Below are 20,442 nucleotides of genomic sequence, written 5' to 3'. Positions count from 1 at the left end.
GTCATGGGACAGCAGCATTAAAATAAAATAAGATTGATATGATGGCCTTGCCTGACAGCTCTTGCTCCTATTAGCAGAAAGTTCTTATGATGGCAGGAAAAAGCCCTGGGCAACACATGCTATGACAATCATGGTCATGACCTATTTCTGTTATTTCCTTTTAAGTTGGCTTGCATTGTTAGCAATTTCCTATCCATCTACGAGATATCTCTAAGGCATTGCCAGGGCTAGGATTTCATATATAGAGCTGGAAGTAATGATACAAAAGAGAAAGGAGGAAAGAAAGAAAAAATGGAAAAGAACAGTTAACTATTGAAACAATGAAATGCATTAAAATGAAACATTTTTATTACACGTATTTATAAGAAATTTGAATCATATATTCATTTCCCATTTTTTGAAAACTTTGACACATCATTTTCAATGTCATCACCTGTCCAGGAGTATCAAAATTTTCTCTGCCCATTGAGACAGTTAGTAAAGAAAGTCAGTCATTCCCTTCCCCTGTCAATTGTCTTTTCCCCCCCTTTTGATGTAAAATTCTATATATTGTGTTTTAGCAAAAAAATGGAAAACGGATGTTTTAGTTGGTTTGAATATAACATTAACAACCTATATGCTTAGGTTGATGTGGTAACTTGGAAGAAAATGTATTTTTGATTCAAATTATACAGTATAATTACAAAGTTATTTATAAAATAATGAATAATACATATATTTAATATTTCTTAAGTTGCTTAGCTCAGGTTTTGCATGTAGAATTTAGGTGTCCTAAAATTGAATCTATTTATTTCTTTATCCTTCAGAAATTTTTATTTTACACTTAGTATGTGTACAGTCTCATGCAACATTAAACAGTTGTACAAAATGTGTCTGTACTCAAGGAATTCATGCTGTAATAGTTAGGATTTGATATATGGAAATTTCAAATGCAAAATAGTATGTGTGATTGGCATGAGCTTCCATCTAATCCAAACCAAAGATGCCTTCTGAAAATGATGAAATACCAACGACAAATGATTATAATGTGGACACACAATCATATGCCTTATATAGATTCAGACTGGAGTCACTGGATATACTGCATACAGAAAATCTCCCATTAGTACATAGAGTGATGTTAATTAACCTCTTATACGTAAAAATCATATTTATTTTCCTCAAGGCATTATTTATTTTCTATATCACAAACCTCTCTCAATGTCTTCCCCCAACTCTCCCTAAATGTGAAACTATTCAAACTAAACAAGTGCCCCTGTATTCTTGCATTTTTTTTTACATTGCACATGGGTTGTTTTCATATAGTGCTTTACCATAATTCAGAGGGGCGTGCGAGCAAAGGGCTTACTGCTGAGGCAACAGGGAATGGACAAGTGCAGTTTCAGTCTTTACTGAGATGTTAACTCCACTTGAAAAAACTCTTACCAAATTCTTAGGTTACCTCATTCCTTATAATTCTGAAGTTTTCTCATCCTTACGTTTTCCATTTCTTAGGACCAGAGGTTTGGTCCCCTGAATTCATTGACTTCACACATTCTATTACAACTATATAACTAGGATTTATTTCCCTCTTCTAGGACAAGAGAAATATTTTTCTTCTGAACATTTCCAACCATTTAACATTCTACAAACATTTGCATGTAGCCTTTCAAATATCGAACTGGAGCATGACCAAATCCTAATATATAGTTTGCAATTATATTAAGCCACAACAAGATTTACAACACTTGGATTGATCAATTTGTATATAGCACTATGGATGGACTGATTTGGAAAATCATCTACATTTTACAACTACTCTTTCAGCACTCTTTTTCTTATATTTCCCTCTTCATTGTCAGAATCAAAGATGCACGATTCCTTTAATGTACTCAACATTTTGCAACAAACTGTAATCTCTAATTTTTTAATCATAATTAAGCCGATAAGATTTCCTTTTCCTTTTTAAAAGCTAATCTAGACATTTTTGAAAGTCTGGATTTCTTGCAACAAGAAGTTATAGGTTCATCTTTTACCCCAGTTTTATTGAGGTATAATTGACAAATAAAAATAAACTGCATATATTTATGAAGTACAACATAATATTTTGTTGTTTTTTTAAATATGGAATCCTTCATAAGTTTGCATGTCATCCTTGATCAGGAGCCACATTATTCTCTGTATTATTGCAATTTTAGTATATGTGCTGCCAAAGCCCATGATATTTTGAGGTATGTATACATCTGAAATGATTACCTAGTAAAGCTAATTGACCTATCATCTCACATGGTTACTATTTATTTATTTACTTGCTTATTTATTTATTGTGAACATTTAAAATGTACTCTCTTAGCCCTGGGTCCACTTTTAATTCTGTCACAGAAAAACTATCACATACTTTACAAAGATGATATTTTATTTTATTTTTTTTGTCTCTATAGAAGAATCTTATTAGACTAAATTTACCACCCTAGGTATTCACATTGTTTTGTTCCACATGAGTACTGAGGTAAAGCAGTACAACCCCAGAGTTTGTCAGCTATGGATTGAAAAACATTACCTTTTTTTTTTTTTTTCAAAAGCCTGACATTTATTTAGGGCTACTATTTTTTTTTTTATTCATTTCACTCACTTGGGTGCGCCATCTGTATACAGTTTTATAAACCTTGTGTATATGGTTGCTACAAAATTTATAAACAGTTTATTAAGTAGAGAAAGATTCCAGTTTACCATGCAGGGGAACAAAAGCTCACCCTGGGAAATAGGTACATAGTTCCTCCAAAATTAAACATATGATCTAGTAGTTATATTTCTAGGCATACATTCAAAATAATTGGAAACATGTCTATACAAAAATATGTACAGGAATGTTAATGGCAACATTATTTATAATAATTGAAAAGTACAAACAAACCAAATATCCATCAGTTGAAAAGGCTGAGTAAAATGTGGTATGTCTATATAACGTAATATTATTTAACCATAACAATATATTACTAATTTATCCTATAGCTTTGATGAAACTTGAAAATAGTATTCTTACTGAAAGAAATCAGACAGGAAAGCCACATATTGCATGATGCCATGTATATGAAATGGCCAGTGTAAAAAATCCACAGAGACAGTGGATTAGTGGTTGTCAGGGTTTCTTTTTCATATGATGAAAGTGTTCTGAAATTAAATGGTGGTGATTGTTTCACAATTATGCGAATATACTAATATCCATTCAATTATAGACTTAAAAGAGTGGGTTTTATGTGAATTGTATCATAATTTTTTCTGAAAATTGAGGACAAAAGGTGAATGTTTGCATACACTAAAGCATAATATACCTACTTCTGCTTCTGGCCAAGTTGGAATAACAAGGTATAGATTTATCTTTCCTCTTCAAACAACTAAGAACAAAGAAACTGACAAAATATATAAACCAGCAATTCTCAAGATGATTTTGGATATTAGGCAAAAAGTGCAGTGCTTTCTGGGAGACATAAAACAAACAAACTTTCTGTTGCCCAACTTACTAAGAGGAGAAATATTCCAGAAGCAACACACAGAGAGAACAAAAGCAAAGGCAAAGGCTAATTAGTGATCTTCCTGAGCTGAGCAGGTGGAGACGGGAGTCCAGAAAAGCCAAAGGCATCTCGGATTTGAGATTGTCTAAGTAAAGAAAACCTGTTGAATATAAAAAAATGAATAAACCAAACCCCTCAAAATAAAAACAAAACGAAGTAAAAACCCAGAATTAGTAAGATAGATCAGGACATTAGCAGGATGCCAGTTCATTATTAAAATATCAACTGTATTTCTATGCACAAACAATAAAATAAAGAAATTGAAATTAAAATGCAGGACCACCAAAATTATTAAATCCTAGGGATAAATGTAAAGATATGCAAGACTTGTATGCTCAAATCATCCCTGAGAGGCACTAAAGAAGACCCGAATAAGTGGAGAGTTATACTGTTTTTAGGGATTGGAAGGTTCAATATTGCTAAGATGACAATTCTCCCTAAATTGATCTATAAATTCTATGTGATCTCTATCAAAATCTCAGCAGGTTTTGCATTGTTAGAAATTGACAAGATGATTTTAAAATTCATGTATAAATGAAGTACCTAAAATAGTAAAAACAACTTTGAAAAAAAGAAGAACAAAGTTGAAAGACTTATATCACCTAGCATTAAGACTTATTATAAAGCTGCAATAATCATGCCTGTATCATATGCATGTTAAGATAAAGGATCGATGGAATAGAGAGCCCAGATAAAGTCCCACTTGTATATATTCAATTGATTTTCAGCAAAGATGCAAAGGCAATTCAGTGGAGAAACTAAGTTACTTTAACACATTTGCTAGAACAATTGGTTTTCTATGTGCATAAAATGAACTAATCATGCCTTGCTTCATGTAAAGAAATTAATTCAAAATTGATCTTAAGCTTAAATGTGTTTTGTAAAACTGTAAAACTTCTACAAGAAAACGGGAGAAATTGGGGATCCCTGGTTGGCTCAGCGGTTTGGTGCCTGCCTTCAGCCCAGGGCATGATCCTGGAGCCCCGGGATCGAGTCCCATATCTGGCTCCCTGCATGGAGCCTGCTTCTCCCTCTGCCTGTGTCTCTGCCTCTCTCTCTCTCTGTCTCTCATGAATAAATAAATAAAACCTAAAAAAAAAAAAAAAAGAAAACGGGAGAAAAAATTTTTTGACTCTGTTAATGCAAATAATTCTTAGATATACATATACCAAAAGCAAGATCCATAAAAGACAAAAATCCATTAGTTTTATCTCATCAAATTAGCAAAGACTGCTAAGATAGGAAAATATAAAACATGACAGAGAGGAAATATTTGCAAATTATATATCTGATAAAAGATTCGTATCTAGAAAATGTATAGTAGTCTTAAAACTCAATATTAAGAAAGCAAACAATAAAAAAATGAGCCAAAGTTCTTTAGATACTTGACCAAAGATGATATTTCACTTTTTATATGAAGACATAAAAAGGCTCAGCATGATTAATAATTAGAAAAATGCACACCAAAACCATACCCTATTAGATTCACTAAAATAACATTGAACATACTAAGTACTGGTGAAGATGTGGCACAAAAATTCTCATAAATTGCTATTGGGAATGGCTGACCATATTGCCTCGCCATTCCATTTCTAAGTATTCATGTAAGACAAATGAAACTTATATTCATATGAAGATACATATGCAAATATTTGTAGCTGTTTTATTTGTAATATCGCCAAGCTGGAAACAATCCAAATATCAATAAGGAAGCAAAAGTGGTAAATACATTGTGATATATCCATACAATGGAATACTACTCAGAAAGAGAGAGCTATAAAAAGAATGTACTGCTGATAAATGTAACAACAAAAACGAACCTCAAATTCATTATAATAAGTTAAAGAAGCTAGACAAAAAAGGTATATACTTTAATATTTTTTTAAAAAAACATAGTATGTGTATTAAACTATGGTGATTCAAATTAAATCAGTGGTTGGGTGAGAGGAGAGATACTGGGTCAAAAAGAAGGGATAGAGGAGTTACATTAGGATTAAAAGAAAATTTGGGGGTGTGAAGTATGTGTTCACTATTTTGATTATGCTGATGTTTTATAAATGCATACATATGTCAAAATTTTGACATAATTATACACTTAAACGTGTGATGAATTGCATGTCAATTGTACTTCAATAAAGCTGCTAACAGATTTTTTAATCACACACAAACCACCGATTTTTGTACTGTATGTCAATTAGGAGATTGCCACAGAGATAAAATACATCCCAACCTTACAAAAATTATACTCCAAAGATCATACATAGTCTGATTTAACAATAAAAAATATTGTTCAAACAATTTTGGAACTGTCTGATATTGAAAATTCCCAAGTAGCAATATCAAGCAGTCATAAATCTAAGTAATCTTCATCTAGAAAAATGCAGAGTATGTTGGCTCTTCTTACCTCAGAAACTAAAGAACACACAGACTTGAGCCAAGCTTTTGGGTTTTTTTACTTTTATTTTCTCCAGGTTTATTGAAACATAAATGACCTAAAGAAATGTAGAAGTTTAAGATGTATAACATAATGATTTGACTTATACTGTGAAGTTATTACCAAAATTGATTTAGTTAACATCTGCATATCATGTAGAAAGAACAAAAGAAAAAGAGAGAAGGAAACAAAAAGTTTCTTTTTCCTTGTGATGAGGACTCTTCGGTTCTACTCTTGACAACTTTCAACGATACAGTACAGCAGCGTTAACTATAGTCATCATGTTGTACATTACATCCTTAGTGGTTATTTATCTTATAACTAGAAGTTTGTACATTTTGACCATCTTCATCCAAATCGCCATCCCCTCACATCTTGCCTCTAGTAACCACAAACCTGACCATTACTTCTATGAGGGTTTTGCTGTTTTTCAGATTCCATATACAAGTGAAATCATACAGTATTTATGTCTTACGTCTTATGTCACTTAGCCTAATGGCCTCAAAACCTGTCTATGTTATCACAAATGGTGAGATTTCCTTCTTTTTTATAGCTGTATATTTTTGTCTTTGCATGTGTGTATGTGTGTGTGTATCACAACTTCGTTTTCAATTTATCTGTTGATAGATATTTGGGTTTTTTTTTTCCATGTCTAGCCAAACTTTTAATTTTTTTAATTTTTTTATTTTTAAATATTTTTAAAATTTATTTATTTTTAAAGATTTTATTTATTTATTCATGAGAGACAGAGAGAGAGAGAGAGAGAGAGAGAGGCGCACATAGGCAGAGGGAGAAGCAGGCTCCATGCAGGGAACCTGATGTGAGACCCGATCTGGGGTCTCCAGGATCAGGCCCTGGGCTGAAGGCGGTGCTAAACTGCTGAGCCATCCGGGCTACCCAAGCCAAACTTTTTAAATGGCAATAAAGAGTGGGAATTTTATCTCCAAAAACTCAGACCTTGACAAATAGCTTCAATAACTATATTTGGTGCTATCCAAATATTGATTTAACTTTATTGTATAATAGTGGTTGTCTTAAAAAAAAATCATGCTGGAACATATCAAGGAATGCCATGACTAATATAATAATTGAACATAGTGTTTTATTTTAATACTACAGAAAATTAGGCTTCCATGATAAAGAATTGAAGCTATCTTGGTGACTTTCATAGATGGAGAGGTATTTATAAGGTATTATTAAATAATGAAATGTAGAAAATTATATATATATGTACATGCACATATGTTTAAAATATTTGGGTATGATTCTGTGAGCACAGAAAAAAAATATGGAGGTATGCTTACTAAGTGTTCAACATCAGTCTCCGATGGTATGAGTGTTAGAAGGAAGGGGCAGCCCCGGTGGCCCAGCAGTTTAGCTTCGCCTTCAGCCTGGGGTGTGATCCTGGAGACCCACAGTTGAGTCCCAGGTCGGGTTCCCTGCATGGAGCCTGCTTCTTCCTCTGCCTGTGTCTCTGCCTCTCCCTCTCCCTCTCTCTCTCTCTCCTCTCTCTCTCTCTCTCTGTCATGAATAAATAAATAAAATCTTAAAAAAAAAAAAAGAAGGAAGAGGCACTAGAAAAAAAGAAGCAGCCTAAAAAAAAATAGGTGGTGTGATTAGATCACATTAATATATTTGTGTAATTTATAATATATTGCAACAATTGGTTTACTGTTTTAGCACTCTTTTAACCCAAATGATTTAATTCTATTGCATTCCAATATATATATATAATATGTATTTAAATTAAACAATGTGCAAATGCTAATACTCAACTCCTTAGGAATTCAAAAAGGGCAATTCCACATCATTAAAACTAAAATATGGTAAGTCATACAGGTTTTTGTTCCTTTTTTTTTTTTTTTTTTTTTTTACAGATTTCCTTAATTACCTTAAGGTTTGCACAAAATTGATCTAGATACTCTACATATACAATTCTTAGGGAAAAAATATTATCTATTTTAAAATTAAATATTATGGAGTAGTTTCTGACAACCTGGAAAACTATTGTCTAAACAAACTCTCCAGGTATAGGATACATAAAATTATGGAAAAAATATAAAATAAAAACTAAATGTATAGTCGATTTGGGGAGAAATTAAAGAAAATTGTTGAGGGAAAAAAAAATGAAGCAAAAATCCAGAAACAAAGCAAGCACTGGAGCACTGCTGTCCTTAGAGGCCTCTGGGGATATCTGCTATCTTAGATCCTTCATTTAAATGGATGAATTTAGCAGGATACAAAGCCTGAGTAACAAGCAGGATGGAGATTTGGTCTGGTACTTTCTCTATAAGTCAAAAGAATGAAATGTCCTTGAGAGGGATAGAGGGCTACTTGACTTTCTCAAGCTGTGTTCTGGATAAAACAAAGGAGGAAAAACATCTCAGAAATTTCTAACTATAAATGATCATCTGAAGTTGGAAAAATTTCACTCCATGTTTGCCTCATACCCCTAAAAGAAAAATGAAAGTGATTCAGATTGATCATATCCTTGAATATCTAAAAGATTTAAAATACTGATCCTCTTTGGTGGAATACACTTTAGAATCCTTATTCTATGAGCTAAAACCCACAGAATGAATAAGAGAATCAGATTCTCCAAACCCTCATATTAGTAAATATTAAATAGAAGGTATAATCTAATATATTAATAGGCTTAAAATTATAAACAATGATAGTAAAACCATAAGAAGGTAACCAGAGGAAAAAGGACCACCCAAAATGGAAAAAATATAACTTTTAGATATAAAAACAGAGTGATGAAAGACATGGATACTCAGATATCACAATGAATTCCAATCATAGCCTATTATATCATTCCAGAGCAATAATGTTAAAGAGAAATTCTTAAAAATATAACTTTTAGATATAAAAACAGAGTGATGAAAGACATGGATACTCAGATATCACAATGAATTCCAATCATAGCCTATTATATCATTCCAGAGCAATAATGTTAAAGAGAAATTCTTAGAAATGTCTTCATAATGACATTACTACCAAGGAATTATGCTAGCAGAAGAATTTATTTAAAAAAAAGTAAAAAAGCCATGGACAATAGAATAATATCTTCAAAATACTGTGATAAAATAATCACCAACCCAAAATATATGCTAAGTAAATTCTAAGAATGAGGATGAAAAAAAAACAGTTTTTTCAAAAGGTAAAAAATCTTAAAATGTTCTACAGTTAAACATTACTAAAACTCTTTCTGAAAAACTGTGAAAAAAAATGATAGTAACCACACACACACACATACACACACACATATACACACACACACAAAAACCAAACACTGAGAAACATAAAGGTAAAATTTAATCTAAATGTGAGCAGGAGCACCTGGGTGGCTCAGTTGGTTAAGTGTCTGTCTTTGGCTCAGGTCATGATCTCATAGTCTTGGGATTGAGCTTCATGTTAGCATCTCTGCTCAGCAGGGAGTCTGCATCTTCCTCACCCTCTGTGCTCTCTCTCTTTCAAATATATAAATTAAATAAATAAATAAATAAATAAATAAATAATTTAAATATTTATATATATACATATATATATTATATGTATATAATCAGTAGTCACATCAGTGAAAATGGCAAATCCTTCCAGAGTCAAAGCTTTTCAGGCTTGATAGAAAATAACCCAACTTTTAAAATATTTATAGCTAAATACATTTAACACAATTACACAAAAAATTTGAAAGCAAATTATTGAAAAAAATATTTTGGTCAAATATAAACATAATCAAATGGTATAGCAATTCGAGAGAAGAAATAAATGCTAAGGCATAAATTAAAACAGAAAAAGATGCTCACATATTAATTATAGGTTTCTTCACCAATATGATATAGTAAGTCAAATTTGTAATAAATGGACTATGTATATATATGTATACATCTTACATCTGAGAATAAATCCTAATGTGAAATACAGCATATTTAGAAGTGAACAAGAAAAACTTACCAAATATGCTCCATTTTTAATAGAAAAATTAATGTAAATGAATTAAGCACTCAAATTAAGAAATGAAAAAGAAAAGAGCAGAAATAAAAGAATATGAGTAACTATATATATATATGAATAAAGGTTAATAATGTAGAACACAAAGATGCAATAGAATTAACAACTCAAAATTGCTTTCTTGAAAATATTTATAAAATTGACAAAACACAGGACAGATACATCCAATGAAAAAGTACAAAGATGGAAATTAACAATAGTAAGATGAACAGGGATAGAATTACAGGTGCAGCAGAAAGTGAAATGTTAGTTGAAAGCATATGGGCCATATTTTGGGAGAGAAAAAAGGAAAAAGGAAAACCGAAAGCTGAAAAACCTGGATGAAACAGACAAATATAAGAACAACTCATATTTACAATATTGATTCAAGAAGAAATAGAAACCATGAAATATTTGAAATCCATTAAGGTAAATGAATCACTAGTTTATAATTTGACACAGAATAAATTATGGTCCAGATTTAATTTTGGGGTAACTTCCAATGCACCTTTAAAGGCACACATAGTTCTAAACAACAATCAAAACATAGAGGAAAAAAAAGAACCAATCTTACAAATATAATTTGGAAAATTCTTAAAATAATGTAAACTAACAATACAAACAAAACAAAAAATATGACACATTTGGGATTATTCCAAGTATACGATATAGGTTTTAAAATAAATATAATAAAAAAATCTATGAATGCAGTTTAACATAAGCTTACTTTAAAAAATTAAGAAAAGATGGATGATCTCATTAGATGCAGAAAATCATTTAATAAAATTCAGTATTATTTTATTATTAAAAATACCTCTTAGCAAGTTATAAATAGGATTATTTATAGGGTACATATCCACCAAAGATCTACAAGTAACATATTTAATTATAAAATGCTAAAAATATTCACTTTAAAGTCCAGAAGATGCCACATGCCTGTCCTCATCATCTCTGCTCTCCCTTACTTCAAACCCCTTGGACAATGTTGTAAGGTCCTTACATAACTTGTAGTGTGAGGAGGCTAAGGAGAAAATGCACTCTCTGAAGGCAGCTAATGCCTAAGAACAATGAGCAAGGTGGAAGTCAGCTTTGATTTTTAAGTTATTCTTTTCCAAACTTGCTAGTTAGAGATGTCAAATTATTTCCTCTTTGGCCACATAAGAAAAAAGCTGAAGAGACTGTCCTGAAATCAGTTTAGGTATAAATTCTTCCTAATGGAAACTGAAAGTGAGGGGAAAATGTACCTCAATTTGAAAAAAACATATAAAAAGACTCAAAATTAGACTCCTGGTCACATTCTTGACCTGACTACCTTTTCTTAAATTAATCTGGAACAAGATTAATTCAAGAAGCATTGTTCAGGGCAGCCCAGGTGGCTCAGCTGTTTAGCACCGCCTGCAGCCCAGGGCCTGATCCTGGAGACCCAGGATTGAGTCCCACATCGGGCTCCCTGCATGGAGCCTGCTTCTCCCTCTGCCTGTGTCTTTGCCTCCCTCTGTGTGTCTCTCATGAATAAATAAATAAAATCTTAAAAAAAAAAAAAAAAGAAAAGAAAAAGAAGCATTGTTCAGTAAGTCAGGAAATTACATTTTTATAATTATTTATCAAAGCATGCTAAAATGTATCAGCATTATGACTTTTGGATAGTACTCACGGTTCAACAGAAGACATACTGATAGCCACCTGTTTCACAAGAGAATATAAATCCAGATGGAAATATAATATATATGTAATATAATGATAAATTAAACGTAAAATTATACCAGCATAGTTATTACTGTAATTCTTGCCCATATTCATAGGACCTCAGACATTTTTATGGCATCTTTGCAGGACTGAGCTTGTCTTTTCTTTCTTTTCTTTCTTTCTTTCTTCTTTTTTTTTTTTCTTTCTTTCTTTCTTTCTTTCTTTCTTTCTTTCTTTCTTTCTTTCTTTCTTCTTTCTTTCCTTTCTTCTTTCTTTCTTTCTTTCTTCTTTCTTTCTTTTCTTTCTTTCCTTTTTTTCTTAACACAAGCTAAAATGTGTAGATCTGTGGCTTGTTAGATCTTGATATTAGGATCCAAATCTCTGTTTCCATGGGGACTAGATACTACCCAAGATTCACATAGTAGCCAACATTTTGGAGCTATTCATTTCAGAAATAAGGTTAATGGAGTCTAGCAATTTTAGATTTAGCATCCTATGTATTTGTGAGACAAAGAAAGACATGAAATATGGCATAGACATTTGTTACCATGTATGCATCCAGATTCTACAAATAATCAACTCTCAGTGCTCTTAATTTCATTTGATAATTTATAATTAGATCACCTCATATATTAATTAATTAATATATCTTTAAATCTATGGACAGAAATATTAACTGAGATTTCAGCTTCCTAATCTGGTTAAAGGGATGATTAAGTGAGTAATTTGAAAAGATGGGCCAGTTAGTTGAGCCAGGCCATATGCAAAAGAAAAAAAAATTGTTTAAGTCTCCATTTATATTTAGCTGTATTCTAGATGCTGCTCAGGCAGGGCCTCCATGTTACGTAACTCCACAGAGACTAAATCCTATGATATATACATGCCATGGACTTATGCAACATGGCAGCCTCAGTGAAGTTTTAATAATTTGTGCATTTTTAAAATTTTACTTTAATTCTAATATACTTAACATACGGTGTTTTTTTTTGGTTTTTTTTTTTTGTTTGTTTTGTTTTTTTTTTTAACATACGGTGTTATATTAGTTCCTGGTATGTTAATTCCAATATACTTAGCATACAGTGTTATATTAGTTCCTGGTATACAAGATAGTGATTTAAAAATTCCATTTATCACCCAGTGCTCATGGTGGCAAGTGCACTCCTTAATCCTCATCCCCTGTTTCACCCATTGCCCCACCCTAGTTTATGCATTTTTGAAGGAAGAATTACTAATAACTGAGAGTAAATCTCAGCAAAATCTGGGGCCAGGAACCAATGTCATATGAAATATAGGAGTTAAAGGGCCTGGGTAAGGACTGAAAATAAGTTGCATACTGCCAGTAGAGCTTTTTGACAGAGAGCTCATGAGGAACAGGGAGATTGGTCTACTTGATGACATCATTGATTATTAGAAGAACAATAGATAAAAGGATACCAACATGTGAGTCACTGACTTGGAGCATGTAGGTTCATGCATCATATGCTTTCGGAAAATAAAAGTACAACAAAGGGAGCTGATGAACTTGATTTTATAGAGAACTGTGGATGTGATAATTGTATGTGTTCTGCATATAAATACATTTGGACCTATTTCACCCATAAGCTAACATAATGATATTTTTAAAAATATTGTATACAGAAATACTAGTCTTCGGAAAAGAAGACTCTGTTTACAATTTTTTTAAAATATTGGTGTTAAATAAGAGTCTCTAAATGAAGATGGAGCTCAAGATGAGAATTATATGATCATTAAAGAAATTCCATCTAACTATTATATTAAAAGATCAGAGTGAGAAGAAATGATATGATGGACTAAATCAGCTTTGAAATCAGGAAATGAATGCTTCAAATGCTAAGAGTATGTGTGGAGATGGGAAGGGCAGGAGGAAAATTTCAATGGCGGTGTGTCTGAAGCCAGTATCAAATTGTTGAAGGCCCAAAGGCGCATATTGTGAATAAGAACAGAGAGGAACTTTTTTCTCAGAGAAGGCTGGAGGATTGGTTTTTTCCAGAATGAAGTGTAGTGCTGCTTAGAGACATAGAATGTGGCCCAAAGGCATATTTCTAGCAATAGACCAGTAAGCAAGTCCTGCTATAAATGATCGTCATAGAAATTGAAGTAATATCTTGATATATTTTGTTCTGGGTGTCAAAATAATTTTCTTAAGACTAATCAGAAAATAATAGCATCTTGTACGTATTTTAAGCTATAGTTTACAAAATAATTTTTCAGTCATTTGTGGTTTATTTGGAAAGAATTCTTTTCTTTTCTTTTCCTTTTTTTTTTTTTTTTTTTTTTTAAGCAAGCCATCCCGAGACACCAGGTACAGTGGCAGGTATAAAAAATGTGAACATCAAATTATTTTGAAAGCCAAATTTACTAGTTGAAAATTAAAAGGGGGAGGGATCCAGAGGTTTGGGGTAAATTCTTTGTGCTAAAGCCTTTTCTGAGACAGCTGATCCATTCCAAGGATCAAATTTTAAAAAGTTTTTCACTCCCCAGTTACTAAAGGGAAGGTAAAATGCAGCAGCCTGTAGAATTGAATTGCAGTTAGCAGAAGTTGTGCTAAAACAAAAATAAGGAAAAAGAAAGAGCCTGATCATTATCATTAAGAGATTGCCTCAGGTCTAAGGGCTACACCTGTAACCTGTCCTCTTGGACTCTTCCTTGCCTTGCCTACTATACAGGCTATTCAAAACCTGAAACGGACTTAATCTGCTTTCTTTGTTTTGTTTTGTTTTGTTTATCTGCTTTCTTTGAATTGCAGTATCATCTTGGTCCTGGTGGAAAAGGCAGGAAACTGGAAGACAATGGAGCATAAGAGTCATTGTGGAAAACTGAGAATTTAAATATACAAACTCGTTAGAGAAATCTCCTAAGTAAAAGTCGGAACAATTCCTTGGTTGTAGTTAAGAATTTACAAAAGTTTGTTTGCTAGAACAGAGGGGGTATAAGTCCAATGATAAATAGGTGACAAGATGGGACAGTTTCTAGGGTCCCTTCCCAAGATCCTTGCTACCTGGTCTTCGTGGCTGTATTTACTCCCCTCCCATTAAGTGAGGGAGAACCTGGGACATGCTTCTAACTAAGTGAATACACTTAAGATGATGGAAGGTCACTCCTGTGATCATACTATTTTATACAAGACTGTGTCTTTCTACCCCACTTGTCTGGGGACTCTTCCTGCTGCCTTAATGACGTTTGTGTTCAGGCTGGGGAATTCTACATGGCAAGGAACTGTAGGTGGTCTTAGAAATTCTGGACAGCCTCTGGGAGCTGAGGATGCTCTTCAGCTTCCAGCCAGCAAAAAAATAATGCCATCCAGTCCTGTAGCTACAAGGCAATGAGTTTTGCCCAACAACCAGAAGATTCTTTTAAACAGATCTTTTCCTGTGGAGCCTGCAGGTGAGAATCTAGCCTTGAATCACTTTGACTACAGCCTGTGAGACCCTAAGGACAGGATTCAGCTAAGCAATTCTCAGACTCCTGATGCACATCCATTGAGTGTTAATAAATGCATGTTGTTTTTAAATTGCTAAATTTGTGGTAGGCTGTTACAAAGCAATTGGTAACACAGCATCTCTAAAAGCAACTATTCAGAAAAGCCCAATAATATAAAAAGTAACTGCTCAGAAATGTCCAATAGTAGTTAGAAAGATTGCTTTTACCTCCCATGGTAATTTATTTATAATTTAGATTCAAGTAGAATTGTTTCCACTTGGGGAGAATTACTACTTTGAATACTTCTAAAGATTTACAGTATTAATAATAATACAGGTGAGGACTAGCTCTTCTGCGGTGACCAAGGAGAGAATATGCCTTGCCTTTTTCACTTTGAATTTTATAGAAGATGGTACAAACTGATTTCTGAGCCATTCACTGTAGCAGTGGTGAGAGACATGGAAACTTTTATTTTCCTTTCTGTCTGTGAAGGCTCACCTCCAGAAACTCATTTGAGTGGTTGTCAGCTTGGTTAATCTATCCTGTCCACAGCCCATTTCTGAGAAGACATTATCTAACTGAGAAGAGATTTCCAAGTTCTTTCTGGATAAAATCTCAAAGTTTGGAGTTAATAGTTGCCATTTGCTATGGCAGAGAAACGTCTGACATAGACAGACACACTGTCTCCTTAAACTGCATTTTATTGAGCTTTATAGGAAATGCTTTATGTTTAGCTCTTAAATAATTCTACGTAACTTATAATGGAAAGTTTTCCAAACTCTGTTAATTATTTTATCAATTCCCTAAAAAAAAAATGGATCAAATACCATTAGAAATGTAATGATTTGTCATAAATTACCTTGCCTACCTACCCCAACCTTCTCGGTTTCTTCCACTGCAGAGTATTGTTTTTAAAATGGACTGTGCTTTGTATGCTTTATTCACAATAGCAATTCCAGGTGCATATGAAGATAAAGGTGACTAATTAGGTTGCTGCTTATTCTCAAGGAAGTAATTAGGCATCATTAGGGTATTATTTTTTAAATTAGGGCTTGCTTTCATGTGGAATTTATATAGTGCTCTGTCTTTGTAGAAACAGTCTTGAAACTCATTCATTTGTTCAAAAAAGAAAAATTAAATGTCATTATTAAGATCTACCTTTCTGAAAACATAGCCAACAGCAATTTGGTCGAAAATTTGTCAGCCTTGCACAAAAGGCAGTTTGAACATTAGCTATCAGTCTTGCAAGGTGATTGCTATCTGCGGATAGAGATGTGAATTTAAAAAGCCACAACATCATCATCCTTATAATCCGTATCAACAACCAGTTCCTATTACTTGAAAGTTGCTGGAGATATCAAAGGTACTAAGGTGCACATCCTAACCTCCGAGAACACACCTAGGTCTTCTTTGTTGGATGGTTTCAGACAACAACTTGAAGACTTTGGTTTATGAGGGATGTCTGACCACCTGACCCTGGTGCTTTTTTACAGATACGGAAACATCCCTAAGAGGAACTTAAATATGTGGCCGCCTATAGGGTGATGTGAGTAGCACTGGCATCGAGTAGATCCTTAAATCCTGTTGCAAAACATCACACCTTGACTTAACAAAGTGCCTCGTACTTCAACATTGACCCCTGAAGTCTCTCAACCTTCCTGAAGTCCTAAAGAAATGTATTCATGTTTGAGACAATTTCTTTTTTTTTTTTTCATTTTACCAGTTTCTCCCTTTAAATATGTGATCTTGGGTAAGATATCATTCTTAACATCTTGATCTTTTCAACTGTACAATGGGACATCACATTCCTCAACTCAGATATCTTGGTGAAGATTAAATTAGTTTATCCACATGTAGCACTCATCAGTGCCTACCTAGCCAGTAATAAGTCCCCAAGAAATGTAAGCTATTGTTATTTTAGTGTTGTTATGCTATTATTATCATTAGTGGGATGAGTCCTAGACATTTGGATGTGCTGAGGATATTAAATGAGTAGACACATTATTCATGACCTAAACATGTATGCAAGAATTAAAAATTCAAAAAAAGTTATTTCATATTGTTCCCTCACTCATAAATTCTCACTTGTTCATAAATTCCCTTTCTTACCTTAATCCAGCTAATAGTATTACTTCCTATTACACCAAGATATAAGACATTATTAGGAGGGAACATCCACTACCCTACCTACCAGCCTACTGTATCTACAGAGACATTTTGCTTTTTCTCTTTTACTGTTTTTCTGTTTGTTTGCTTGCTTTTCCTTTTTCCTTTTTTTGTTTAAACAAGTGTGTACCATGGTGGTTCAACAAATAAGGCAAATGCCGTGAATATGAAAACTGCAATTCGCAATACATCACATCTAGAACCCAGGGGAGGTGAACAGACAGGTGGTAGTCATTCTAATTAAACAGTCAGAAGACATCATGACAAGTTGTTTTGCAGCATCAAAACTATCAATTTACGTTTCCTTTTTCTTAGTGATCAGAGGTCTCACATTGTCTCCAGTCTCTTCATTGTGTTTTGTGTGAGATCCATCACATAATGGGAACTTTTTGGACCTCCAATGACAGTACACAGCTTTATCTCCCAAATCCTCCATGTCATAAGCATGTATTATCTTGGGGTTATCTTTCTGGATGTGAAGGTTTGCCATAGATTTGTTGCAATGATCTTTAACATAAAACCTTTTGTAAGCTAGATAACCAATCACAGGTGTCCCAGCAGCAAAGTAACTGCTACTATCCATTCAACTCGTACCCTGGAAGTCAGGCGCCGTCGCTTGCAAGGCGTGTGTGCACAGGACACTAAGCACCTCTCTTTTACTGTTGATGGAATTCCCAAGATTCTATGTAAAAGCAATATCCTCACTGTGGTACAAGATTCTAGGTTCTCACACCCATCCCTCAGTTCTTTCCTATTCACCACTTCATTCACATCATCAATTCTCTCTTAAAAGAACTGTTACCATCAGGATGAAGCTTCCCTCTTTTATATATGTCACCCTTCTTAAAAAGAATACCTGATCCACCTTCACTGAGGAGCCACCACATATTTCTTTGTTCTTTTTGGCATCGAAATTTCACTTCACGGTAGTTGCTTATACTCCTTACCTCCATCCACTTCCTCTCATCTAATTTTCTCTGATGCCCACTTCAATCAAGCTTGAGTCTCCTCAGTGCACCAAAACTTCTATTCCAGGCACTTTGTAAATTCAAGCATCAATTCTGAATATATACATATTAAGTGTACAGTGTGTATCATATATTATTATATTACAGCATCACATATTACATATTAGTTGACCTACCAGCAATATTTGAAAAAGTTAGCTAAGCCCTCCTGTCTGCTACACTTACTCCCCTTGTCTTCCAAGGTGCCATTCTCTCTTGGTTTACCTCCCACTTCATCAGTCATTCCTTCTCAGAGCTCATTCTCTTTGTTATATAATTTTGTTTTCATAGATTTCAATAAAATCTACATCACAATGACTAATAGGTCCAAATCCTGACTTGACAGCTCCATTTTGATGTCTAATGCACATGCTGATATTTATGTCCTATGCTGATATTTCTTTATGAAACTTGTCCCAACAATAGCCTTCCCCACCTCAGCTGAGGGTGACTATACACTCCCATTAACTGAAACTTAGAGTTTATTCCATAGCAAAAAGAAGCAAGGCACTATCAGTGTTTTATTATGATGAAAGTATAATTAACATACAATGTTACATTAGTTTCAGGTGTACAATATAATGATTCTACAATTCTATACATTTCTCAGTGCTCATCACCATAAATATACTCTTAATCTCTTTTATCTATTTTGCCATCCCCCTACCTACCTTCCCTCTGGCAACCACCAATTTGTTCTCTGTATATAAGAGTCTATTTTTTTTTGTCTTTGTTTCATTCCTCAAATTCCACATATGAATGAAAACATTAAGATTTGTCTTTCTCTGACTGACTTATTTCACTTAGCATTATACTCTCTGTCCTTTATGTTGTTGCAAATGTCAAGAATTACATTCTTTTTTACGGCTGAATAATATTCCAGTGTGTGTGTGTGCAGTGTATATCACTCCTTTATCCATTCTTCTATGGATGGAATCTTGGGCTGCTTCCATATCTTGCCTATTGTAAATCATTCTGCAGTATACATAGAGGTGCATATATCTTTTCAAATTAGTATTTTTTTCCCCTTAGGGTAAACATCCACTGGTAAGATTACTGGATCTTATGGTAATTTCATTTATCACTTTTTGAGGAACTTCCATACTGTTTTGCACAGTGGCTGCACCCATTTGCATTCCCACCAACAGTGCATGAGGGTTCCTTTTTTCTCCACATCCTTACCAACACTTGTTTCTTATGTTTATAATTCCAACCATTCTGACAGGTGTAAAGTGACGTCTCATTGCAGTTTTAATTTGCATTTCCCTGATGATTAGTGATGTTGAGCATCTTTTCATGTGTCTGTCAGCCATCTGTGTGTCTTCTCTGGAAAAAATGTCTATTTGGGCACTCAGCACAATTTTAATTAGATTATTTGTCACTTTGGTGTTGAGTTGTATAAGTTCGTTATAAATTTTGGATTCTTATTCCTTGTTGGATACACCATTTGAGAATATCTTTTCCCATTCAGTAGGTTGCCTTTTTGTTTTCTTGATGGTTTTCTTCACTATGCAAAAGGTTTTTATTTTGATGTAATCCCAGTAATTTATATTTGCTTTCGTTTCCTTTGCCTGGGGAAAGATATCTAAAAAAAAAAAAATATATATATATATATATATATATATATATATATATATATATATATATATAATTTCTACAGCCAATGTCAAAGGAGTTAATGTCTGTCTATGCTTTTTTCTAGGAGTTTTATGATCAAGTCTCACATTTACATCTTTAATCCATTTTGAGTTTATTTTTTGTAAGAAAGTCCAGTTTTACCTTTTGCATGCAGCTGTCCAGTTTTCCCAGCACCATTTGTTGAATAGATTGTCTTTTCTCCATTGTATACATATTCTTGACTTCTTTGTTGTACATTAATTGACCATATAACTGTGGGTTTATTTCTGGACTTTCTATTCTCTTCCATTAATCTATGGATCTATTTTTGAACTAGTACTGTACTGTTTTGATTATACAGCTTTGTCTTGAAATCTGGGATTGTGATACCTCCAGCTTTGTTCCTCTTTTTCAAGATTGCATTGACTGTTTGCCTTCTTATGTGCTTCCATACAAATTTTAGGATTGTTTATTCTAGTTCTATGAAAAATGTTGGTATTTTGATGGGGATTGTATTAAATCTGTAGACTTCTTTGAGAAATATGGC

The 20,442-nt window shown here is 33.4% G+C and overlaps 2 pseudogenes; both read right to left on the bottom strand.

The window, feature by feature from the left end:
• Nucleotides 1-2,097: 2,097 nt before the first annotated feature.
• LOC144288207 (U6 spliceosomal RNA) lies at nt 2,098-2,197 on the bottom strand (annotated as a pseudogene).
• Nucleotides 2,198-17,566: 15,369 nt separating this feature from the next.
• Nucleotides 17,567-18,522, bottom strand: LOC144288153 (CDGSH iron-sulfur domain-containing protein 1 pseudogene; annotated as a pseudogene).
• Between the last annotated feature and the right edge of the window lie 1,920 nt (nt 18,523-20,442).

The sequence above is a fragment of the Canis aureus genome, chromosome 17 (assembly GCF_053574225.1).
Source record: "Canis aureus isolate CA01 chromosome 17, VMU_Caureus_v.1.0, whole genome shotgun sequence".
Lineage (NCBI taxonomy): Eukaryota > Metazoa > Chordata > Mammalia > Carnivora > Canidae > Canis > Canis aureus.
Note: the sequence above shows the minus strand (reverse complement) of the source record. Positions and strands in the feature narration are given on the sequence as shown.